The 26787-nt window shown below is 33.3% G+C and overlaps 1 protein-coding gene and 3 non-coding genes across 14 annotated transcripts in view; 1 reads left to right on the top strand and 3 right to left on the bottom strand.

Annotated features, from left to right (window-relative positions):
* Hecw (Hecw ubiquitin protein ligase) overlaps window positions 1-26787 on the bottom strand; it is a 294511-nt gene that overhangs the window by 111365 nt on the left and 156359 nt on the right. The window lies entirely within an intron of this gene.
* On the bottom strand, window positions 12147-12217 carry TRNAG-GCC (transfer RNA glycine (anticodon GCC)). Its single transcript has one exon. It is a non-coding gene; the product is annotated as a tRNA-Gly (tRNA).
* Window positions 13685-13755, bottom strand: TRNAG-GCC (transfer RNA glycine (anticodon GCC)). The gene has a single exon. It is a non-coding gene; the product is annotated as a tRNA-Gly (tRNA).
* On the top strand, window positions 20599-20669 carry TRNAG-GCC (transfer RNA glycine (anticodon GCC)). The gene has a single exon. It is a non-coding gene; the product is annotated as a tRNA-Gly (tRNA).

Below are 26787 nucleotides of genomic sequence, written 5' to 3'. Positions count from 1 at the left end.
TAAGCCCCTACAATTTTATTGAAAATATTTTTAGCGGGTTGCTGTCGCGCTAAATATTAGCGTGGGTATTGTGAATAACATCGCTTACAAAATGAATAATTCGATTTTCTTCGATTCGATTAGATTCACCCAAGAAAACCCGTCTACATACAAGTGGGTGACGAATCTTAACCATCTTGATGTTGGGTCTATTCGAGACCAAATATACGAAATGTATAAGAACAGTAAGTACACAAACTACTTTATCGATATAAACAAAATTTAATAAAATTAGTTTAGAGAAAATTGTCTGTTTGGAAAGTATACATAAAAGAATTAGGGACATGCAGCTCTTTGAGGAATGTAAGACATCCCTTCATACACTCTTACAGGAATTAGGGTTTAAATGGTGTAAAGATAACCCTGGGAAAAGTTTAATGCAACTTCCAGACATTACCTTAAAAAGAATCCAATTTTTAAAGGCACAAAATAAGACCAAGGAAGATAAACTATTTGAATCTGTGTCTCTTGGTGAAACTTGAATATTTCAAAATGTTTCATTGTGGCACTCTTGGCAAGACAGTAACAAAAAAGTGTAAAGATAACACTGATGGAAAAAGGTAAAAGTGACAATAGCATTCATTACGACGTAATCTCGACGTAAATATGGAAATAAATGTATTTGTATTAACCCGTTAATCCGATTAGGTTTAGTTGGTCATTATATTTATTAATAATTAATTGCAAGTTGAGAAGCATATACCATCAAAAACTGTTTGGGTATGTGGAAATAAGTATTATCAACCATAACATTTTCGGTTTGGGTGAACTCGATAAGACATACAGAGGATGTAATTGATAAATGGGGAAATCGTTAACATATTTTAAACATATTAGAAATTAACAGTTTAGTGATTGAATTGGACCGTGTGTCGGAAAGTGAAAATGACTGAAGGAAACGTTCAGGATATTTGATAATCCTCTGCAATGCTGGAAATCCCTGAGACCGAGTGATAACTGTAGAAAATTGTATTGTAGGGCGTGAAAGATTTGTGTGCACAGATATGATTATAGTTGTTCAAAATTAAATATGAGCGGTAGGTTAGAACATATGAGGAGATATTCATTCTAATTGTTTTGTAGATATGGTAAATGCATTAGACATAATTCATTGATTAATTTTATGGAGAATGGTGTACACAGATAGTAGCAGAAGAAATAAAATATACAGTGATACCAAAATGACTTGGCACACCATCGAAAGAAACAAGAACTAACTAAAAGTAAATATGCTCTCGAATGAAAGTAAAATACGTTTCTCAGATGTACAATTGTTAATTAGGTGGACTAATTAGGCCTACAGGGGGATACCACTACATAAAAAAACCCGCCTAGAAACTCTACCTCATGGATGGTGTAGAAAAGAGTTCAATGTAAATAAAACAAATCTAGCCCACAAACTGTGTTTCTTATACCTGTGTTCTTAATTGTACTTAATCGTTTAAGTCCTACGATAATATATGTATTGGATGTACTATAATGTTAAAATAAATTATATTTGATAACATTTCTGTTCAATTGTTTTATTTAGATTAGAATTTTCTTGATGTCAAAGCCAAACTGAACTAAAACTCACTGTTGATGCAGCAATATTGCAATGTTTGGACGTCACAAATATCCATGACGCATTACTAAAATAGCTTTGAATAGACTATATATCTATATTTTTATTGAATATAGAAAACATTTTGCCATCAAGGTTGTAAATTTATAATAAATACATATTTTTTTAATAACGATAAACGGATCTATCGATATTCTTTGCCGTTTCCGACATCCATATACACATCTGACTCCCAACTCACGTAATTCACTATGATTGGTTTTCAACTTATTCTAACTTATTTCTAATTATATTTCATCAAATATTTATCAATCTCAACGTAAATACGGAAATAAATGCATTTTTATTAACCCGTTACTCCGATTTCATTAGATTCATTTCATTAAATTGTACAAAAGATCGCAATGAAATAACCGAAGTTGAAGACACATATGCTAGGTTTATATTATTCAGCATAACAGATTTATAAATGTTAAAATTAAATATTGAATTTCTAACAGCTTCTATTGGTTTGCGAATGACCACCATATTAGAACAAAGCTTCCAATTTGCATTACATACGCAGATTATTTTTAAATGTGATTGTGCGCTTACATTTTATAGGCAGAAATAATTCTTATACGGATTCATTATTCTAGATGATCACAACTTCCGACTACAAAATTAGAGCCTATAAAGAATTAGTTTCATGTGTTGAATGACTAACTGGTTAATTATAAACATGAAGTACAAAATTTAATTCGGCACTGTAACGTAATTTGTATGCTACCTATCGTCGGGCGAGATGCCGAAAATGGCGCTCGAATAAATAAGGAACCCTTTAACAAATAAAGAGAATTAGATTATAATATCAGTGAATATTTGTTCAATGTGCATAGATAAGATACAAACAAGAATGGATACATTCTTTAACATCATCTGCCAAACGTTTAATTATCTTTATTGATATAAAATAAAATTTATTAAAAATAATAAAAACCAAAAATTAAAAAAAAATATTCATCGTAAACATACTCGTTTACGTTGCAAGGGTGGACCATATAATTTTGATTATATACGAGATGTGTTCAAAAAATAATGTAATCTTGAAATTTAACGTGTTGCTGGATGTCATTTTTGTTAGTAATCATGTCTAGAAAGTGTTTATAAACTTTCAGTGGGTTGCATACTTTTTTTCACTATTTATAAATAATGAATTAGAGGCTTTACTATAAATGATTGATAAATAAATGATAAATATGGCTTCTGAATCATGGTAAATTTGCTGATAATGACTCATTGACAAAAATTTAACAAGCAATCAGCATCAGAAAATCATGCTCCTAGATAAGGACCCTGTGACTTTTTTTGTTCTAAAAAAAACTTTGAAGGGCTGTCGTTTGTAAGCATAGACTCACAGTGAATTGCTGAAAGAGATCAAAGCTATCCTAAAGAATGAGCTTCAGAGGTGTTTTAGAAATTGGAAGAACCAGAACTACTTTAAAAGGGATAATATTAAAGAAGACGTTGAAGAATCTTGCATTTTCATAGACCATAACATGAATTTTGATTACAATATAATTTTTTGATGCGATTAGAAAGCAGCGTAAAAAAACAAAATTGTTACTTGAGGTTCGACAAACTCATATTGTGGTAGAGTATCCAATCCATTTCACAACAGTGACTGCTTAGCGTGAATTTTAGAATATTAGCATTAGATGTGCACATGATAACTAATTTCTTCAAGATCCTATTGCACGAGTTAGACACCAGTTAGTTGAAATTAGAAGAAGCAACAAACAGACTAACAAAAAACAAGAAAAATAAGCATTTATTTTAATAAATGCGTTATTAGTTAACGCATTTTTCTAATTATACAATTAATACATTTAAGGAAAATATTTATAAAACGATTTGTAAATTTTAGTTAAAGGATTTGATTAGAATTTTAGATTGACACAGTTTTTAAAAGTGGTCTTTCTGATATAATGCTAGACAGAAAAAATGACAATGCTATAATCAAAATTAAAGGATAATGTTTAGTTCATACAGGTACACTGGATAGTTGTAATTACTGAAGTCTTGTATAAATGTCGATAATCAAATATCTACTAACGACGTAAAATATTCTTGTTTTGTGTTATTAACATTGGAGATTCTGAACAACATAGAGAACCATAAACTAAATTTGTCATTAGTTTTCCTTTGTTTTATAGAATTTAATGTAAGGTCCGAATAGACATTAATATTTGAACATCTGCTAGTTGATAAAATAGGGTGAAAGTATACCGACAAGCAGCAGATGCTATTTCATTCAATTCAATAATTAGAACCTGGTATCAATAAGAATTGATAATAGAAAATGCAGCAAACCATAATTTTTTTCATAAATAACACAAACTTTTATTAGCTTTATTTGTGAAATACGAGTGAATAGGGTTTGAGAAATATATTATAATAACTTACTAAGTAAGATGGTGTAATCGAATTACATATGCCATGATAAAGGTTCAAACTTATATAAATTCCTGAAAATGACTGAAATTATTATGGCTCTCAAAGCCGATAAAAAACTGAATAGGCCACCAGCCAAAGTTACTGACAAACGAAATAATAATAAAAGATTCCTGCATTTCTGAATATACCTGAGACCAAAGTTCTATCTCCTGTATAATGCTGATCTACTAATCACAAAAACGTGACAAAAACTACAAAATCACAAAAAGCATCTGATCTGATCTGATTAATAGAATAAGATATTTTATACGGTAGTATCATTTACTGAAGGTTACTGAAGAAATATTTATACAGCTACTAAAAATTTGAGATATTAAAAAGAGATAAAATGCTGTCTGATAAGTTCTAACACATAAACTGAGCCTTCAAAAGTCGTTTGGTTGTCAAATGTCTGTAAAATCCTTCAAAATATTAGTTATAGCAACTACGGGTTATAAACCGACAAATGTTGTTTTATCACTTTCCTTAGTTTGATAAATTTCAAATTGCTGCTCATTATTACTCTGATTGAAAACGCCGAAGCCAGACAGAACAGATTACGTCTCTAATCAGTTACTTCGAACAGGGATGAGATAATGGAGGCCCCCTCTTGCCAGTGCAATTCATTATAGAGGTAAGCATTTCTACTATTAAATAATAAGTTGCTGCGGTTTTTAGCCTGTTGCAGCTGCATTGAATATTAGTATGGACACGGCTCCTAAAATATCTCAAAAAATGAAAAATACAATCTTGGATTAACCGAAAAGAAACGGGCCTCGTACGAGCCAGGTGACGAATCAAGATCAGCTTGATGCTAGCTCTATTAGAGATCAAGTATATGAAATGTATAAAAACATTGAGTAGTTTATTCAATATTAACATAATTTAATACAATTATTTATACACTGTTAGGTAATATAGGATTTCAATGCTGTAGAGATAACCGACGAAGAGGTCTAATGGAACTTTGAAATTGCAGATATTGCTTTCAAAATAATACAGTTTATAAGAATAGGACATTGGGTAACTCATAGCAAGATGATATAAAATAGTATTAAGACAATAAAAGTTGATAGAAAAAGATAAAGGTGAGAACTGACTGTTATTCTTTCAATTGTTGAGCTGAAGGTTAATAACACCTTCGGTTTGGATGGACACATTGAAGAAGAAATTGACAAAAGATGAAATCGTAAACAAATGTTAGTTAGATGCTGCTGTTAGTTAAACATGCTGACAATTTCCAAGACAGGGTGATGAGGGTGGAAATAACTAAAAGTGAGTTTAATTAATATACAATAACTGTAGGAAGTTGTACTGTAGAGTGTGAACGATTTATGTGTATAATTGTTCGTTATAAATGAGCATTAGGTTAGAATGTAAGAGGTGAGGATGAAAAGTAACTGTTTTGAAGATACTGTAAATGCATTAGGAATAATTCGGTGATTAATTTTATCAAGAATGGTGTACACAGGTAGTAACAGGAGAAACAAAAAATACAGTGCTATCAAAATGACTTGACAAAGAAACATACCATTGAAGGAAACAAGAACTAAACATAAAAAAGTAAATATGCTCACTAATGAAAGTGAAATACATTATTTGGATATATAATTGTTAATTAGGTGGATTAGGTATCAAGAGGTTAGTTTAAATTATTCGATAATATATGCATTAGATTAGATAATGTTGATATAAATTATATTTGATAACATTTTTGTTTCATTATATTATTTAGATGAGAATGTTGTTATACGTCAAAGCCAAAAAACTAAAACGTAGGGTTGATGCGACAACATTGCGACGTTTTGACGTCATAAATTGAGATGACGGAGGTTTACTGCTAGTTTGGATAGACTATATTCACATTCTTCTTGCTAACCAGATGTTGCAGAGAAAGCGTTTCGATAAGCCAGAAAAAGATTATCGCTGTAAATTTGCTGCATCTAACATTCATATAATATTCCTAAAAACAGCTGGAAGAATGATTTTAAATTATGAAATTATGACCGGAAACAAAACAAACTAAATTATGACTTTAATGATTCTAAATTTTTGCTTAATAACAAATTAGCCAGCAACATTTTAATAATTCCCATGCCAACTACGTTAATACAGGCGTTGTTAAGCGTAACTCTGATCTCCCATGACATCTCTCTATTGACCCGCACACATTAAATTCTTTTTAAAAGATAAACGTCACATTTCCGGTGCGGACAGTAGATAGCGCGAACGCTACCCTAACGACACGTCCAGTGCCCCTTTTAACAAGGTGTAAAATTACTTTAATTCTTCTCATAACGTCCAGCTGTCAATTAAGGGAGCCGTTAAGTGGTCAGTGGATTGAACGTGGGCGTTATCCGATGGCGCTGCCCATGCGTTGGTACATCCAGGTGCGTTTCTTACATCGAGCCACGCATCGAACGATCGTGATTTAGTAGCATTGTCCTGTAGAAATACACCGCAATAGACCGAGAAAATATATCATTTAAATAGAATGTATTTAATTTAGTGGTTCGGGAATATAGATTTGTATCCATTAGTCTTTCAAGATATGTCGATGTCTAGTTAATTCAAAAGAATTGTTATTATGTACCATTAGTTTTTTCAGTAACGTTTATATTGATAATGAAGTGATAATTTTTTTTACTGTTTCTATAAGTAGTAGTAGGTTTTACCATGTGAAATAATGCTGTGAAATAGTGATGTAAAACAATGTAACTGCATTTTAAGTTAATTGAGCTCAGATATGTCGTGAGTAATATTAGGTTCTGCATGTATTCCGATCACTTTTTCACTTTATAAGGGCATTTATTGAAAAAAAGTGCTACACATTCATTAAAATATTTTACATAATTTTCTACAATGTTTTTTCATCTTTCTGGATCGCTAAAGAAAGAAATCTGCCCCACTGTCTTCCTATATGCTGCTTAGGCCTTCGACAAAGTTCAACAACAATATGCACACATTTTACAATCTTATTTATCAGAAATATATTTTAGATAAGAGGTTGGTTATACAGAAACAAAGAACATAAGTTTAGGGCTGCCACAAGATGCCAATTTTCTATCTACCAGTGATCGCACGATTACGAAAAAATCGCAACGTTTTCTAACGACACTGCGGTGATTGCCGTAATATTATGAAGAGGCTGCTGATCCATTGATAGAATTAAGCTTGGACTAAAACTTGACTTCAAGTTGTCAAGTTAAACAAAATATGTTTGTGCACGTAAATTTTGAAAATAAACAGAAGCAATATTTACCTATTGGAATAAACGATAACAAAATCAATCTTGCTGGCTCAGCTTAGTATCTGCTAATGAGATTAGATGCTAGACTCCGCTGGAAAGTTCATGTTAAAAAGAAATTAGAAGAGCTTAACATCAAATTGAATAAATATATTGGCAATTTTGAAGAAATTCCAAGCTGTCTATATATAACGAACTGGTCTATATAAGCAAAATCCGTAAATCCTTTTGGATCTATGGCTTTTAACTCTGAGGTTGTCCGGGGTTAAAGCAACATCCACACATCAGGAGCTATTCACATTCCTCCTTCTTTAAGTCTGAATATAATCACTAACAAAATTCATCATTGATTATACATTAAAAATAACAGTATTTTAATTCAATAATTTATAGAATATTTCAAATTTTAACAGTAAGTAGAGAAGTGTTAAAAAATTACGATTAATGAATCTATTTAGTACTTGACTATATTATAATGATAATTAGTTTTTGTTAACGAAAATTGGCCTTCATCAACAATTAAATATAAACTGGATTAAAAGCGTGGTTTTCTTTTTTCTAATTAGCATTATGTTATATGAATGTACGTGTTATTAAAAGAAGAAACCTTTCCTACATAGAAACCTAATATTATATTTTCTCTGAATAGTTTTTGTTGCATTGATTTGATTGATTCACTAAACGGAAACAACTTGGACTTAAACTCTACCAAATGTATTGGCTTATTGGGCGCAAATTCAAGTTATCATTATGGAATCCAACTATGGGGAACCGCTAGCAACTCTAATATATCCATCATACAAGGGTTCCAAAATATAGTGTTGTGTGCCATTATCGATGCTCCCTACTATGTTTCAAATGAAGTGATACAACGCGACATTCCTCTAGAACCAATGTATGTAATTCAACGTTTTGTGTGAAGTACTTTGAAAGAGTGTCAGTGCATCCCAATGTACTCGCTAATCAGCTAAATATGCGAAGTCACAGTGAAGTGCGTAGACCATCCGATCTGATTATTGGATATAAAATAAGCTTTAGAATAAGTCTAATTAATTAAAATAGTATTTTATACAGGAGATCACCTAATGAGATGGTTTTCTACATGCCATGTATATATATATATATATATATATACATATATACACATTCATAATAAACATGATAAGTAATTAATTTACATAATTTTTATGGTTTTATTGTTTTGTCTACGATTTAATATTGAGAAATTGTCATTTTACGTTCGATTATATACTAATAGTATAATTAGTATAATTAGTAATAATTATATTTAATAGTAAAATGTTGATGGGCAACTAAATGTTTAAATAAAGTTTATTGAAATAAAAACTCTGAAACTTGAAACTTCAGAGTGCCTGATCAGAACTCGTTAGTATATATCAAAAACATATTAACACAATCTGTAGACACACTTAAACAATTAATTAGCCTTTTAACCCTTTTAAATTTTTCTGTTTTACCATCGTCAAATATTATCTATATCTCACATAGACTAGATAATTTTGAAGATTTTTATAAGATAGAATAGCCTTTATTTCTCGACTTTTTTATATTACATTCTTGTCATTACCGGCAGACCTACAATTTATTTTAAACTCACTTATAAACAAGGTATATTTGGGAGAACTCACCGGTCCTCACTTAGTATCTATAGTAAACATTTTCATGTATATAACAGTGTCATTTTTCTATTAAATAAACATCATTGCAGTACAATATCAAATGGTTTCACCCTCTTGAGTCTGTATCCTGTTTGGCTGTTATCCAAGATTCTCTTAATTTTCTTAGTAATAGTATTACTTGAATAAGAACATTTTCTGTTATGAATATAATGTTAATTATTATTTTTACCTACAGTTCTACGTTTACCTAATGTAGATTTTAAATCCAGTCATCGATTATCCTGGAGAACATCTTTAGATCGTCTCAGATCGACATCGGTCTTTACCCAGATTATTTACTAATGTTAGTGAAATTAACAATTATCTAGCTAAGAGAGAAATTCATACGGTTCATGAAATCATATGAACGAAGAGGCTCACAACATAACTTTTACAGAGTAAAACTTGACATCTACCACCATTTCAAGAAACAGTTTACTTCATTTTCCCTTTCCGTGGGACATTTACGTTACAAAGTTTTTAAATGTTTATACACAGATTTTAAATAGACGCATTATGCTGTTACTTCCATCAATATTAATATTTTTGCATTACTCATTGAAATTACCATTTGTTATAAATGTTTTAGTATTTACCAGGCGTATCGGTAATTCCTTTCCGTTTTATTCGCTAAAGATAACATTTTATCTATAATGGATAGTTAAACTTTATTTATTCAAACTATTGGCCATTTGATTCTACAAATTTTTCCCATCTCTCAGGCAATTTATGGATGGCATCCAAAAAACAGTTTCTTCTTTGAACTAAACCATTCATCGAGCCATTTTTTTTTAACTTCTTCGAAATCGGCGAAAAGTGCTGCTCTGTAAGCTCGCACCCTATCATTGCGAAAATGTGGTATGATGGAGACATAAAACTTACTATTCAATAAATTTCCATATTTCTTTGACTGATATTGCTGTATAAGACCTTATCATATCCTTGAGCGTATTGTGGACGATTTGGTCTTGGAGTGGAGAGCATGGTCTTGCGACCAAAGCGAACTGACCTTGCAATCGACAGACGATAATGACTTTCAGCGGCGTTTTTCTTTCAATAAAACAAAAAAGTAATGTATACCGTAAATATACGCTTTCAGGTACAAAACTCGATATCTTTAAGGCTGTTATTGGAAGAAACGTAACTTGTGCAGTTTTGAGGTTAATATCACTAGAATAAAATGACATATGCATCAATCTTGCACACTTATGGTTAATGAAATCTGTTACAAAAAGCGGAAAGTAAATATCGACATGTGTGGTACATATATTATACACAAAACATATACGGATGAAGAGAATTTAAAACAATTTACATATTGCGACAATATGTCTACAAATTCATACTCTTGACTCACGTTGAATAATGCCGTCACTATTTTAATTTATATATATATATATAATTGGTAATTCCTAAAAATATTAGTTGTGATAATTTTTTCTTCTAAATGTTTTGTGTATGATATTACCTCATTAATCATTCTGATATCTTAAATCGTGTAACTGATGTAACCGACTATCGATAAGTACTGATGTAATTGTTATGACTAAAGGAAATCAGCCGCCCAAAATAAATAGATAAATCAGAACCGTTGTCGCATTATCTGCTCTGTTTATGATCCCAAGAGTAACGATAAGTTAATCCACCAACTTTCCCCTAATGTTTCTTCGACGGAACACAAGCACACAATGCCGACAATAGAATTTCGAATTTCCGAATTTAACGGATTTTCTTCGACTTTTCAAGACGCCAAACAGTTCTAATCTTTCACGAAGCGGATTAATGATAGATTTTTTTTCTTTTTCTTCTGTGTCCATGCCAGCCCCAACATTAGAATTGTTAAGACGTTCGTTATTTTACAATAAACAGATGTTGTGTCGACCGGCGTAAAACGGAACCGCCATTGTTACCTGCCGGTCGTAAAAATCTAAATCGGAAGTCCTGTATCCGGTACCGTCGACGTAACAAACTGGGATGGGGCACGTACTGGGACGTATTTACAGATCGGCGATTGTTTCATTATACCATATAATTCACTTGTTTGCTTTTTTTATTAATATGGGAAATACAATAATATAAATAACTGGTATTAGACAAAGAAAAAGCTATTTTTGTTGTTTAAACTGATTTGGTATGACGTGTGTTAACGTTTTATAAATTTTCCATATTAAACCCTTAATATTCTATATATTCATTATTAATTAATATTTATTAACTATTTATTCTTTATGATTCAAATATAAATTGATTAACTCAATCTAATTCCCTTATCCCGATAAGATAATAAATTATACAGGGGACGGACAAAATAATATGAACACCTGACATCCACATAATATGTATTTATTGTTTTAAAAAAGCTGCAATTATTCCCGGAATAGTGTCTGAATTATTTCCAACGGAATATTGTTCAATTCCTGAACCAAAACATCTCCGATACGCATTGCTAATTAATCGTAGAACTTTGTTTTGGGTGTTTTGATTACTAATTGGTTTAATGTCTTAGTGCAATCACATATTTGCACACCATAAATAATACCATGATAAACCAATGTCCTTGACTTTAGGTCAACTTTTTAATCACAATTATTGCTTTTCGTGGCAGATCTTTCAGTAACGCTGGTGGAATATAATCAATTTCAGGAGTCTTTTTAGGACTGACGTTGTTGTCAATTTCTGTGGCAACTTCCATTGGAGAAACCAGAAATAGAGCTACATCGGGTTGGTAAACAGGATTTATATCTATTGTAGATTCTATATTATTCGGTTGGAAGACGTTAGCTAAATGTTCTGCGAATAATGATAGTTACAACATGTAATATTAATTGCTGCGAGTAATTTATTTCCTTTTCCAGCTGTTATTAATCATGAACACCATGCTGTGTGTTTAACAATAACCTCTTGGTCTCTCCAATAATAAAAGTTGGGCTTAATTTTAAAAATAAATCTGTGTATTGTTTTTGTGTATCTTGTTTGACTGTATATAGCTCCTATGTTTATTTCATCGCCGTTCTTTTCAATGCTAATTAGCGTAGTTTGTATTTCCTCTTTTTTGATCTCGCCTTGTTGGAAATGCTTTACATTTTATTTTATAATTAGAAAGTACAATATGAGAGTCTAATATGAATTTTTGCTAAAAATATGCATCGGCCGGGAATCGAACCCGGGCCGCCCGCGTGGCAGGCGAGCATTCTACCACTGAACCACCGATGCTGATACTTTCATCTTTTTTAATCTTAAAGACGGATAACTGCTTGTTCTGGTTATCATTAAAGCGTAACAAGTTGCCTCATTTATATTTATTGAGTGAATAGTTATGTTACTTATTTGTTTTAATTTAGTGAAGTATTTGTGTATCTATTAGAGTTAGGTATATTTAAGGTTTTTGGAATACTGTAAACAATTATTATTAACACTTAACTGAAGTTATTTTTTCCAACACAACGGTGTAAGTGTGGTTGATAATAGTGAAAAATATAGTAATCTAGAATGAGGCTATTACGGCAGATCACCATAGTCTTCCACTAGGTCCTTCATCGTATGATTAATTAATAAATTGATTGAATTGATGTGTTCAAGGCATTGCTTATTTTAAGACGTTTCAATTGATGTCACATGATCAGACTGCAACACACTTTCACTCAAGGGCAAGTCCTATGTGATTATGATTTTTATACATGAATGATTTGCTTAACACCCTATAAAGAACTTACAAAGTATCTGAGGAAACTATACCCTTTGAATCAGTCTCTGTCTATTACATATTTTTTGTTTTTCTTCTTCCTTCTCTCTTGATCTCTCATTCCTTGTTTCGCGTTTGTCCTCACCATTTATCAATCCCTTGTTATTTTATTTTATATATTTTTTCAAGTTAATTCTTCATTAGAGGTCATTTTTCTTGTTCTTTTTTGTAAAAAGTACTCTTTTCGTCCATTGTCTTCTTTGACGTTTTACTGATAATGTATTATGTAATCACCTTTTGATGCATTTTTGTTTTTTACTCTTACTCTCATGTATTATCTTATTTTATTTCTTTCTCTTTTGTTCAATATGTTGGAAGTTCATATTATCATTTTTTAAAATATATTCTTTAGTTTTTAACTATATGTCTCAAATAGGTAACTTTGGCTGGTTAACGTATCTCCTTCACAGCATACTTACTCTCACCATCAATATCTTTTCGTCTTGAATCAAGTTTCTATGCTGTCTATGACCTTGAACAATATAAAGCCTTTTGAACAACTTTAGAAGGTCTCAAAATTTTTATATTTTCCAACAACTAAGTGACTAAATTGATGTATATCGCAAACATATCTGTTATATGATCAATTATGTTATTTCAAGCTGTTACTTTTATAGTTTTAGACTTTAATTTACAGGTGTTATATGATTACTCCAGATCGAGGCCTGATCTATGGCGAGATTTGGTGAAGAATATTAGAAGTCCTGCGGCACTAATATTTATTTCTGACTTATTGATTACGCGAACTCATTTAGCCAATTGCTAAATTTACTGATATTATCTACATATCTTGATTTTATAAATTGATATGATCGAAGAATAAAATGAAATTCAAATATTCATGATTACTCATTTACAAAAAAATATCGCCTAAGTACCATTGTGAAGTGGAAAATAAAAATAATGGAATAAAAACAGTAGTCTATTAAAAAAAGTGATGCATCGGCCGGGAATCGAACCCGGGCCGCCCGCGTGGCAGGCGAGCATTCTACCACTGAACCACCGATGCTTACATATCATTTTCAAAAAATACAGATGATTAAATTTGCAGCTGCTACACATCTTTACATTGATATACAGAAACGTTTTAGCTGGTCCAATTTTATCGTATGTACATATTAACAATATAGTGGGCAGTAAATCGAATAAAAGTCAACGGTGAATACAAAACTAACGGCAAGCTGCAGGAAATAAGAGAGTAATGTGACCGTTTCAACAACTGATGAATTTAACATATTTGTGACTGGTATATTATTATGTATTGAACATGAAATGCAATCTTTAGCACCGGTTTCATTGAGTAGTTTTTAGGTCGTCATATACGAGGCATATTTATTTTATATTCCGATGTTAGTTTAAGTATATAACTTTTTAATAATTTTATTTAATAAATCTGTAAGTTAATAAACAATAGCTAGTGCCACAAACTGTAAGTTTAAAGAAGATTACAATGAAACATACTGAGGCCAATGAAAAATATGAAAGTATCTAGTATTTTTTCCAAATTTTCTAATCTATTTTTTCCAATCATTTTAAGGTTGACAAAAAATTGACAAGCTATTCCTAAATTGGCGAAATTTTAAAATAGAACCTAACGATTTGTCATACTACAGCAAAGCGCGAATTTTATTAAAATGATGATTATTTTTATCACATTTGACCGTGAGTATATATGTTTTAATGCATAAATCGTTATTAGTAGTTACAAAAATACTCTGCAAATACCCCTCAATAATTTTAACTGCATATTATATTCAGACAGTATTAAAATCAATATAATGAAAATAAAAATAAATGTTAACATACATTGTCATTTTTTCATTTGGGTCGGCATTTATTAATTAAATTTAAGTTCCGCGAAAATATTTTCCATTATTATCGTTATTAAAAGTTTTTTTGTATATACGTCATCAAGATGTTTAATGTATTGCCTGCCGCAACTTGTAAATTCGTTTTAGAATCACACAATATTCTCCTTCTCATTTTATTCTAGTTAAAAAGAGGCACAATGCTGCCTGATGAGTTCGAACACGTAAACGAATGAACCTGTCAAAGCCGTCCGGTTCTCAGACGTATGCGAAATTCTGGAAAGCAATAATAATAAGAGGTTATAACCCTAACCTATAAACTACTGTGGCTGTATAATTAACTGTAGTTTTTAGATGTTCTATAATGTTAAAATAAATTATATTTGATAACATTTTTGTTCAATTAATTTATTTAGATAAGAATTTTGTTGTATGTCAAAGTCAAACTGAAGTAAAATTCGTAAAACGTTTTGATGTCACAAATTTAAATGACGAATGTACAAAATGACTTTGAACAGACTATATATGAAATCATACTATAATACATTTGGAAGACAATGATAAACGAAACGTCATTAATTTACTTAGTTAAACGTTATTGCGCTTTGAAGTAGTAGATCTGATTCAGACTCAGATCAGAAGAAGATTTTCATTATATTTACTTGTGAATTCCAAGATGGTTTTAGTGACGCAGTCGGAATGGTGAACGATGTTATAATTGGTTTGCTCGCTCTCATTTCGAAAATTTTCTATATTAAACATGAATATCAACCATAAAACAGATTTAAACCCTTTAATTAAAACTGGATACCAAAAGAAGCTTGATATTTAGGTTCTATATTAAAAAAAACAGTGAAATAAGGTGCGAAAAGTCGTGGTCGAATCTAGAAGAAGATTAAACTTCACTTCAAATGGTTGGAAAGCCCATATTGACGCCAAGGAAGGTTATGTTGAGTAATTTGTGGGATGGAAAAGAGTAGTTGAACGAAGTTATGAGCTGTTCGAACCTGGCGAAGTATTAATTAGACTTAGTGCTGTCAATAATTAGTGCGATTGAAGTATCTGATTAAAAAAACTGTCAGAATTGATTAGAAAAGGTGTTCTTTGGAGTGTTTTTATTGACCGGATATTGTCCCTTTCGGTAACTATATGTTCCACTCTCTGCAATACTTTCCTCTAAAGTGTGACTCGATTGTGTGTGGTTCAGTTTTTCGTCTAGAAATATTAAAATAAAATTTGGAATGTGATTTCACCAGAAAACTTGTAAAATTGATTAATGTTCATTCGAAAAATCATTTTCTCCATTATTTAAATAAACCAAGACGAAATAAATAGACCAATAATTAAAAAAAAAAAAGAAATAAACAAACAACATGTACTCAAAATAAGCTATTAAAGACCTATCAACAACATATTACAACTATTAATAACAAAATAATATCGATGGCTTTCCACAAACGCTTTAATCATCTACTAGCAAGCCCCTAAATCAATTAACCATCCCTCTTTCGCGCTGGTTTGTTATTTTAGTGACTCAACAGTATCTATTTTCGTACCTTCACGTGCATTATCTACCGGATATCCGATTCGGATTTTTTTAGCTCCGCTTTAAAATACCTGTCAAAAACAGCGATAACTATTTTAAATCAGTAATTTATAACTGGGGAAAGTTTTAACGGTTTACTAAAGAAATAAAATAAGGCTTACTAAATAAAATCGTCATTGGTAATAGCTTTGTAACATTAAACACATAGTAAGTGTTAAATAAATAACACCACTAACTGATTCGACTAAATTTGATAAGAAAAAAGAAAAAAGTATACATATTACTAATATAGTCAATTCAAAATAGTAGTGACACGGGAAACGTCGCTCTGACATATAATAAAATTTTAATATAAATAAAATAATTCAACAAATATTCTATTAAATATAATTAATTTTAACATTATAGTACATCAAATACTTTTATTATAGAAGAACTTAAAACTACAATTAATTTTACAACTACAATAATTTATAAGTTATAAGCTTTTTTCCACACTAGTATCGGTAGGGTTCTAGACGCGTTTTTGTATATAGTCAATTTAAAAGTGATCATGACAAGATGGACCACGTGTTGGTCAGTTGGTTCGGATGACAAATTGACAAATGTTTCAAAGTAAATGAAATCTGGTCTTCTGGATCATGGATATTAGAATGACAAACAGGAATAATCCTATTTAATATGAGTAGTGAATTCTCATGTTGGTTCCATTAGATTTTGAATTTCATTGCAGAACGAATATATATATATATATATATATATATATACATATATATATATATATATATATACATATATATATACATATATATATATATACATATACATATATCATATATATAGAATAACATATATATATATATATATATATATATATTATATAAAATATATATGACTTATGCTCCGCCAAAATAACAATATTATAAAATTTAATTTTGTGGCAAAAAACGTAAATTTTATAATCAAAAATGGGTTGAATTACATTGGTAAACCCGTTTCAAACAATATCTTGAAACTTTATCAAAAACTAGTCTATTTTGAAAAATAGGGAAGTTTTATTGAAGAGATTTGGCCGAGTTAAATTAATTTTTCTCTCTCACTAAGTAGACAATTTTAATTATCGTATAATGTATGTGAATGTTGTAACTACTTAAAAATAAAAAGGAGAAGGCTAACTAAAATACAGTTGCATATATAAATACTTCACGTTTCATTGAGTTATATAAAAAATCAATTTTTGTAAAATAAAAAAATTGTAAATGAATTAAAAATTTAATAAATGTGCACTATGATCTGTTTAAATTCAAAATGACACACAAGTAATAAATTAATATTGTAAGTGAAATATGTTCTCTATAGAATTTATGAACAATGAACTAAAATATAAATGAATAACAGAGAGTTTTATGTTACTCATGTAGAAATGTTCTGATGAGTAGTAGATAGATAGAGAATCCTCAAAAACTTCGATACTTTACATCAGAAATCCTAGGTTTTCTCATCGATGTTTTCTAAATAAAAAAATTCCTGGGGGATTTCAAATTTAAAGTTTATAAAAATCAATACCAAAAATTATAAATACTTCATTTTAAAATTAATATGAAAACCAATATAATCAAATTAATGCGAGAAATATGTTACTGTGAGCTGTGATAAAAAGAAAAGAAATGTATTAGTAAGAGGATGCTGAATCACAACAAAATTATATAATAACATTTACATATTAAAATGTCCTAGATTTCTCACAACTATGATAAATATGTATGATGGTTATTATGACTAAATCGTTCAAATTCCTCAAAATATGATTATGAGCACTAGTTTGGAATCACAATTAAAACATTGAAAATGTGTTTGGAATTGTAATTATTTTGTAGATTTAATCTTTGACCGACTGCATAATGTATGTTAACTGCCTTACTTAGAATCACCTGATTTATAGAAAACAATTACAAGAAACGCCAAACCGGATATTCCATTCAATTAGTGGTATTGGATGATCGATTCAAATTAAAAGATTTAATACCTGTGGTATTTATCGATTCCGCACCATGCCTTGCGGATATATAATTTGCTTTTTTTGTCGACGTTTGCTGTTGTATATAGATATTATAGCTTTCCAATAGAAAATACAACTTTATTGATTTCTTAATAAATAATTTAATTTAGTAATAACAATTACAGGCTGGAAAATACAAGTTAAGAGCTTGAAAATTATCCATGTCAAGTTTTATTTGCGAAGAAACGACGGATACCTAATACTTTAATCAGAATTGCCTTGGCATCCATCTACATGATAAAATTGAGCAGATCAAACAGATCAGGAAAGAAACTTTAGATCAGAAAATGAAACAAATGTGCTGATTAGTAGGAAGATTCAGTGCAAATATTGGGTTGAACTAAATCATAAAATCAACTAGTAATTAAAAACTGTCATAACAAAGTCCTTCGATTAATTACCAATGCTTATCATTACATAACCAACATAGAGCTCGAAAGAAAAAGGTTACTAAATCAAACGAATTTAGAAGCAATACAGCAGAGGTATAAATGATATTGTTAAATTTAGCTTAAGCTAATTAAATATAATTTTAATTTGGAAAATATATATTGATATATTTATCCCGTACTCGTCTTACTTGTGAATAGGTCGACAAATAAAAATAATAACATATTTTTTTACTAGTGAAATTGTGCTAAATGTATCTTATCAAATATTATATATTTGTATTGCTTTTTATAAGCAGCGAAATATTTATACAAGTAGATATATTTTACCACTGGCGGATCTACACATTTACCGCCTGTAGGCTATTCAAATTTTACAGCCTCTATCAAATTTTACAGCCTCTGCAATTCGATACTCTAGTTCGCCATAGGGTATATTTTCAAAGCTTGCCAAAGACTTTAAAAATATGCCCTTAAGAGCATTTTTTTTAAATATAAATTCCTTTCGGAGTTAGACTCTTAACACTTATAGAATTACTGAAATCACTCAAATCAACGTTTTTTAGGTCTCTGATGTTTATTAAGCACTTGGATTGCCTCCAGATTGATATAACCCACCAACAATTCGATTTTCCAAATATATATAAATAAAAATATACTCCTTCATAGCGTCACTTTAGTAAACATCGTCGAATCCTACATAATAAGGCGTAAATAAGATTTTTTTGGGTAGCTATATTCTCAATTAAATGCAAAAACTTAATATTTTTGTTAGATACCAGGTGTGTCGGTGATTACATTCATATTTCTGTAACATATTTCACTAGTTATAAATATGCAATGTTATGATTTGATACATATGTCATTTTATTCTACTGACGTTAACCTAAAAAGAACACAACTTACGTTCCGCTAAAATAAGAACACTACAGATTCATAATTTTTTGAAAACTTAATAATATTTTCATCAAAATAAAAAAAGCGCTCAGTCATCATTTGTTAATAGAGGATTACAGTGAACATGCTGTAACCATAAAAACATGTGAGCGTAGTTTTGACAATAAAAATTTGGTGATTTTTACGTTTAAAAGAAAGTACGTCTTGGTAGGCCGAAAACGTTTGAAGATAAGGAATTGTAGGAGTGATAATCCAACACGAACACCAAAAAAATTTGACAGAAAAGTTGAATGTGTGCCGAATCGCAATATGCACCCCATTAAAAGCGATGGAAGAGATCCATAAGATGGCAAAATAAATGCCACATGAATTGAATGACAGCCAATTGCGAAACGTCAGAAAAATACTGCTTCAAAGATATAAAAGGTAGCAATGTCTGCATCGAATATAATAAAAAGTGATGAAAAAAGGATTTATTTCGAAAATCCCACGCTAGAAATATAATGATTATCACCTGGCGAACTCGGCTCATCTACTGCAAGGTTAAATCAATTTGGTTGCAAGATCATCTGGTAGGACTAGCTTGGTGTCGTATATAATGACAAAATATCAATCATAAAAATATATCGACAATAAATCATTAATTTGAACTATAAATTTACCGAAAACATCCACAATACGCTCAAAGACATGATAGCGTGATTTTGTTTGTGAACAAGTTGATCATCATTTCATGGGTTATCTGTGAAATGTGTATAGGTCGACGGACTCTATGGGATAAACACTCATTACTATACTAGTTTATAAGTAACATTATTTTTGTACCAGTACACATCGTACTGGGTGTACTCAAAGGTACTGTTACTTATAAACCAATATCATGACATATAATCACTATCAAATTGTAAAAGAATGTCATTGAAGGTCATTATGATGATTAACAATGTTCATTAAAAATTTCAAGTCCCCTTTGGAACGCGCCTTGTATGAAAATATTCAATGTCGTGATTCAGAGAACAAAAAATTGCTCGTAACAGTTAAGGAACTGTAAACTTTTATGTTTATGAAATTATTCAATTCGTTCCTCATCATTATAATTTAGATTTAGGACCTGGAACATGCGTGACTGTGAATAACTGCAACGAAAATACGAGCATCGGTGGTTCAGTGGTAGAATGCTCGCCTGCCACGCGGGCGGCCCGGGTTCGATTCCCGGCCGATGCATCGCTTTTTTTTAAATAAACCACAGTTTTTATTCCATTATATTTATTTTCCACTTCACAATGGTACTTAGGCGATATTGTTTTGTCATGAATATTTGAATTTCATTTTATTCTTAGATCATATCGATCTATAAAATCAAAATATGTAGATGATATCAGTAAATTCAGCAATTGGCTAAATGAGTTCGTGTAATCATCAGTAAGTCAGAAATAAATATTAGTGCCGCAGGACTGGTAATATTCTTCACCAAATCTCGCCATAGATCAGGCCTCTATCTGGTGTAATCATATAACCACTTTTTAGAAATCGAAAATAACAATTTCAGTTAAACTCTCCATGATAACTTAAACCTCTATTAGACCGATTCACGTCGGTATCCACTTATAGTTACCACAGGGATGCCGGAACTGGCAAAAAAATCAATATATTTGAATAACATTTTTGAATATGTATGTGTTTTGTATGTTTGAGCTTGGATCTCGAACATATATCAGTTTATTGAAAAAATATAGTTTTTGATAACTCTTCTATATTAGGAAAATAATATAGTGTTAGCGGCCCATGATTGGTCCTGCCAGTTTGGCCGAACAACCTACCCTTTCCACTCTTGGCGTGGATTACAAAAGAATGCGTTTGGAATGTTGCGTTGTGTGGAATGCGTTGTTTATTGTGTCGGCCTTAGTGTCTTAATATATTGTCCACATTTGAATTGTTCCAATTATTTAAAGAAGAGTTTTAATATAGTTATTAAACACGCTCGAGTATTTTCTCTTATTATTAATTTCTAATAATAGATAATTTCGATCGATTATCGATTTTGTTAATATATTTCAACAATCCTAGGATATAAACGTCATTTTGTTATGTGCAGATTTTGGCCATTTTTGGTTGTTTTATCATTGTTAGTCAAGTACCCGCCTGACACAAAAACCAGAACTAACTTGTGTAATGCTACATGAGACATTAGCGTCGAGCATGGTGATTTTATGGTGATAGATTTCTCCTTTATGATAATGTGAAAACGTTTTCAAAATGTTTCCTTTTGTAGGCAGCAACTAGGAACAATTGAATAAGATATTATGAATCGATAGAACGACCAACGATTTAGACCAATATATCTGTTAAATTTGAAGTACCCATGAAGAAAATGAATGCTGAATCAGTTATACCATCAAGAGCTGTGTATGACATGTATACAGATGACGAATCTATGCGTATGAGCCATAAACAAATCAACAATCCACTGTATGCGTAACACTAAAGTGCCTGAATTGTGCCGCTAAAGCAATGTAGAATGGTGAATTTTGAATGATACACAATCATTTGTTTACCAAAAGTCCTTTGGGAAATATATAAAAAAATGACAACGATAGCTGAAACAACTACGTATTTGATTGACAAAAAGGTCGAATTGATGGGTTTGAATTGATAAATTGGTCCGTATAGCACTGCATATCAAGAAATTACGTGATCAACGGTTTTCGGGGCCTAAAGAAGCCGTTCATCCATGCAAAAACCATGTTTTGAATGCACCTCAATAAGAGTCGAAAAGTTATAACGAAGACTGGTTTAAGCGCAAGCAAAATTGTAGTGATATATATGGAGAATATTTCTTTTGATTATTAGACACAAAATATAAATAGCAACCCTCGTAATAACCAATACAAGCTTGACTTAAACTGCCTTCTATCTGTTTAAGTGAATATTAAGTTAAATCTGGCTAGAATAAAATAGACCTAAGAAAGTTAGCAATGTCTGCATCGAATATAATAAAAAGTGATGAAAAAAGGATTTATTTCGAAAATCCCACGCTAGAAATATAATGATTATCACCTGGCGAACTCGGATTTTGTTTCGGTTGTTTCCCTTTTATCAAATGACCTCAAGGGCGTCATTTAGGTTTCACTGTAATAGTCCAAATATGCTGAAATCTACAAAGTACGATAAGATAGTAATGGTTAAACTTCGTATATGATTCTTATTTGATCTTTTAGAAGTAGGGTAACACTGAGGGTAAGAGAGTAGTTTCTACCGTTTATTAAGGATATTGAATAAAGCTTTTTCATTTTCACTTTTCACACCAGAACTTCAATATGCTTTTTTTTTTTTTTTTTTTTTTGTTCTGGCCTAAAAACCAGGCGGTGGAATGCATGACGCATACCTGGTCGCGGAGACTTGCCCTGGAGTGACAAGTTGGACCGGGTTATGTGGGACTGCCTCTGGGCTTACCAATACACTAAACCGAAACCGCCTCACAGTTGACCCCTGTGGATCACTACTGCTACTGCATTAAATTTGGGGATATGGCACCCGCTGATCGGGCAGCCGTTATTGGGCACGAGAGCCCGGCGATTCTATTGATTCGCGAACCTGAGTTAACACACAACTGGATACTGTTGTATGGGGGCAAAAGTTATGACTGTAGCGACGGATGAGGTCGTTTCAGCCTGGAGAAGGGGGAGAGCTTAGCGGTGACGCGGTGCTAAGCTCCCAGCATGTCGACCAGCTCGCGAACAAGCGCGTTTTCAGAAGAACTTGAACTGAGTTGTTGTTTGTGGAATGATTGAGATATGAAGTGCTTGATTTCTGGAGTGTCAGTTTCCCTATGGATTTGATTATTTCTGACAAACCATGGAGCGTTTAATATTCTCCTGAGGAGCTTATTTTGGAAAACTGAAGCCGTTTGACCTGGTTGGGTGTAACAAACTTGAAGTAGACATTAGATCCGTAGAGGAGTACGGACCGAATTAACATCTTGTAAAATAAGCATTTGATGGAGATGGGAAGCCTGCTAGAAGGGCAGATCAGAGGAGATAGCAGGTTTGCTATCCCCGAACCTTTTTGGATTGCTTTCTGGATTTGGGAATGCCAACCGAACCGCCGGTCGAAGTGAAGACCTAGGTACGTGACGTTATCCAGCCATGGAATTATTGCGGTGTCGATCTTAAGTTGCGAGACGCGCAGTGCGTAACGCTTCTTGTGGAAAATGATGGCCTGGGTTTTCAGGGGGTTGATTTGCAACCTCCAGAATTTGAACCACTTGACCGCATGATCGAGCTGCTTCTGTAAACGCTCATGAATTGTAACTTCGAACCTGGCGGCCGTGAAGAAAGCAGTGTCGTCAGCGTAAAAGGCGACGTCAATATGCTCTTTTCTCGGCATATCTGAAATAAAGAGATTAAATAAGGCTGGGGCCAGCGGGGAACCTTGAGGTACGCCAGCATCGATTTGTTTACGACTGGAAAGTGACGCCCTGATCTTGACCTGGAAAGATCTGTCCGAGAGATAGGACTTGATGAGAGCGGTTAGGTCTTCTGGGAGGCCTAACCGCACGCACTTTGCGAACAATCCGTCGTGCCAGACCTTGTCGAAGGCTTTGGTTAGGTCCAGAAGAACTGCTCCAAGCTTTTTACGTTGGTCAAGAGCATGATGGATGTGTGCAGCCAGACGGGAAGCTTGATGGACGGATGAGTGGTGAGCGCGAAAGCCGAATTGTTCATCTGGAATGATGTTGTTTTCCTTTGTGAAAGAGTTGAGAGCGTAGAGTATTGCCCTCTCGGCAAGCTTCGAAATGGCGCTGAGAAGGCTGATAGGCCTGTAATCAGATGGAGATGATTTTGCTCCTTTCTTGGGTATAACCGCTATATGTGCGTGTTTCCAAGACGCCGGGAAGTGTTGCAGTCTCATGATGGAGTTAATAATGTTTGCCAGTTCTGCGAGTTGCTTATGCGGGAGCTTTTTTAACTGGGTAATCGATATTCCATCGAAACCTGGAGATTTTTTGGTTTGAAGTTTGCCGATCATAGCCTGTAGAGACTTTGGAGATACAAAATGGTTGAGAAGAAAGGCGGGGGTTACTGGTCTTTTGACGGAGTTGGATTCGTTGATGACAGTGTCAATGTCTTTAGTTTTAGTGTTCTGTGCGGGTGGGAGGCATTTCATTTGAGCTTCATAGGTCTCTGCAAGGAGCTCGACTTTTTCTTGGTCAGTGACTGCAAAATTTCCTGTAACCGCTGACTTCAGGGGAGGGATGACATTGTGCGTCTTCCCCACGAGGCATTTGGAGACACGCCAGAAGGAAGGGGGGCCATCCAGCCTTTGGTCCGCGAGAAATGAGTTCCATTTCATTGCTCGCCAAGTCGAGACGGCCGCCCTTACCCTCTTGCATGCTCTGTTCGCCTCCCTTTTGTCTGAAGCATCAAGGGTGAATCGAGCTAATCTGCATAAACCGTTTTTGATGCGAATTTCACGTTTAAGAAAAGCGGGAAGATTGTTTTTCCACGGCTGGGGTTGTGATGAAATTTTGACTGTGGAAGATTCGTGAGCAGACTGAATATCGCGAGTTAGCTTGAGTACGGCTTCCTCGAGGTGTTCTGGTGTGTTAATTTTCGGAATTGGATCGGATTTCAGGAGAAGAGATTGGTAGTTTTTCCAGTCGGTTTTTTTCCTGAATCTTGTTAGTGGGACTTGAGTGGTGGCGCAGTTTCCGAGTTTGAGAAGGATCGGACGATGATCAGAGTCTAGTTCGTCAAGGACTCGAACTTCGGAATCGCGATTTACGTCTTGAAGAATAAAGAAATCAAGGATTCTTGCTGCGCCTTGAGAGACTGTACTAGGGTGATGGGTGGGTTCATCTGGCAAGGCAAGACCGTAGCCCAGATCTGCACTTAGAGCTACGATGGCGTTACCTGCGGGATTCGCTCTGGAACACCCCCAGGTGGGGTGGTGGGCGTTGAAGTCGCCACCTATTATTTTCGGAAATTTTCCTTCGACGAGTGATCGGTATTCGGCATAGTTGAATGCAGAAGATTTCCTGTACAGGGATGTAATCACGAAGGGACGTTCTTGGATATCGATTTTAATGGAGGTTGTTTCGAAGTTGTTTACTGATAACGATGGAAGGAGCTCGTGTTTGACTCCTTTTCTGACGAGAATGGCGGTTCCACCGCCTCGACCCGGAGTTCTATCGTTTCTGTAGACAAAAAAGTGTTCGAAAGAGAGACGATGCGAAGGTTTCAGGAAAGTTTCCTGGATGAGCACGATGTCGACGTCATAGAATGTTATGACGTCCTCCAATTCCGCTTGCTTTCCGCGTAAGCTATTTGCATTCCATGTCATCAGTATAAGAGATTTCGGAACAGCCATTTCGAAGAGTTAAAGGCTGCTGAAAGTTATAGAGACAGGTAAGTGTTGCCGCTTAGGCGGCGACATTTGGAAAAAGACGAGCAAGTTGGTGAGCCAGGGCGATCACTTGTAGGAAAGCCTGCGGGTCAGTAAACGCCTGCATTGTGGAGTTAAGGTCCGGTGTATTGGTTGGAGCAGGAGTTTGAGTTGGAGCAGGCTGGGTAGCGCTGGCTAATTTTTGGGCTAGCTTTCTGCCACCTTGGTTACTCCATGCAGAACCTTGTGGAGGTCTGGTTTCGGTCGGAATTTTTGGTTTTCTTGGAGCAGGACGGCAGGTGCAACCGCTGAAGTTTGCGGTATGAGTTTCACCGCAGTTGCTGCACTTTGGAGGTGCTTCTGGGATTTTGGTACAGGATCTAGTGTCGTGATGCCCGGCACATTTGACGCACCGTGGGGGGGCTCGGCAATATGAGCTGGAGTGCCCGAAAAGCTGGCAGTTGAAGCACTGCACTGGCTGGCCGTTTCCTCTCTGGACCTCGACCTTCACTGTGATGACGCCGAGTTTGGTCATATATATGATCTGTCGCTCTTCGCGAGGGACAACTACCTGAACAATTGGTAGTTCTGTCCCGGATTTTAATTTCCATCTTTGCACAAATTTGGGATGGAAGCCTTGATCAAAGAGAAGTTCACGTACTTCGTCAATGCAGAGTGATTCTGGGATGTTTTTTATTATTACCCGGAATGCTCTCTCCTCCGGATGACAGAAGGAATGGTAAGGGTAATTCCTTTCCTCGAGCAGGGTAGTAAGTTTACGGTAATTGTCGCTTGTGGCGACGAATAAGAAAATGCCGTCCTTTTTATTTCGGGTTATAATGTCTATTGATTGTGCCTTAGTAATTCTAATGAGCTCCATGAACCTCTTCTTATCACGGAGCACTATAGGCGGAATTTTTTCCTTTGGGGGACTTTGAGAAACAGTCGCCGAAACGGT

This window comes from Rhynchophorus ferrugineus, unplaced genomic scaffold (assembly GCF_030347505.1).
Source record: "Rhynchophorus ferrugineus isolate W39M unplaced genomic scaffold, kcgeb_rfMv2 rfM2, whole genome shotgun sequence".
Classification (NCBI taxonomy): Eukaryota; Metazoa; Arthropoda; class Insecta; order Coleoptera; family Curculionidae; genus Rhynchophorus; species Rhynchophorus ferrugineus.
This window is presented reverse-complemented; position numbering and strand designations above follow the sequence as displayed.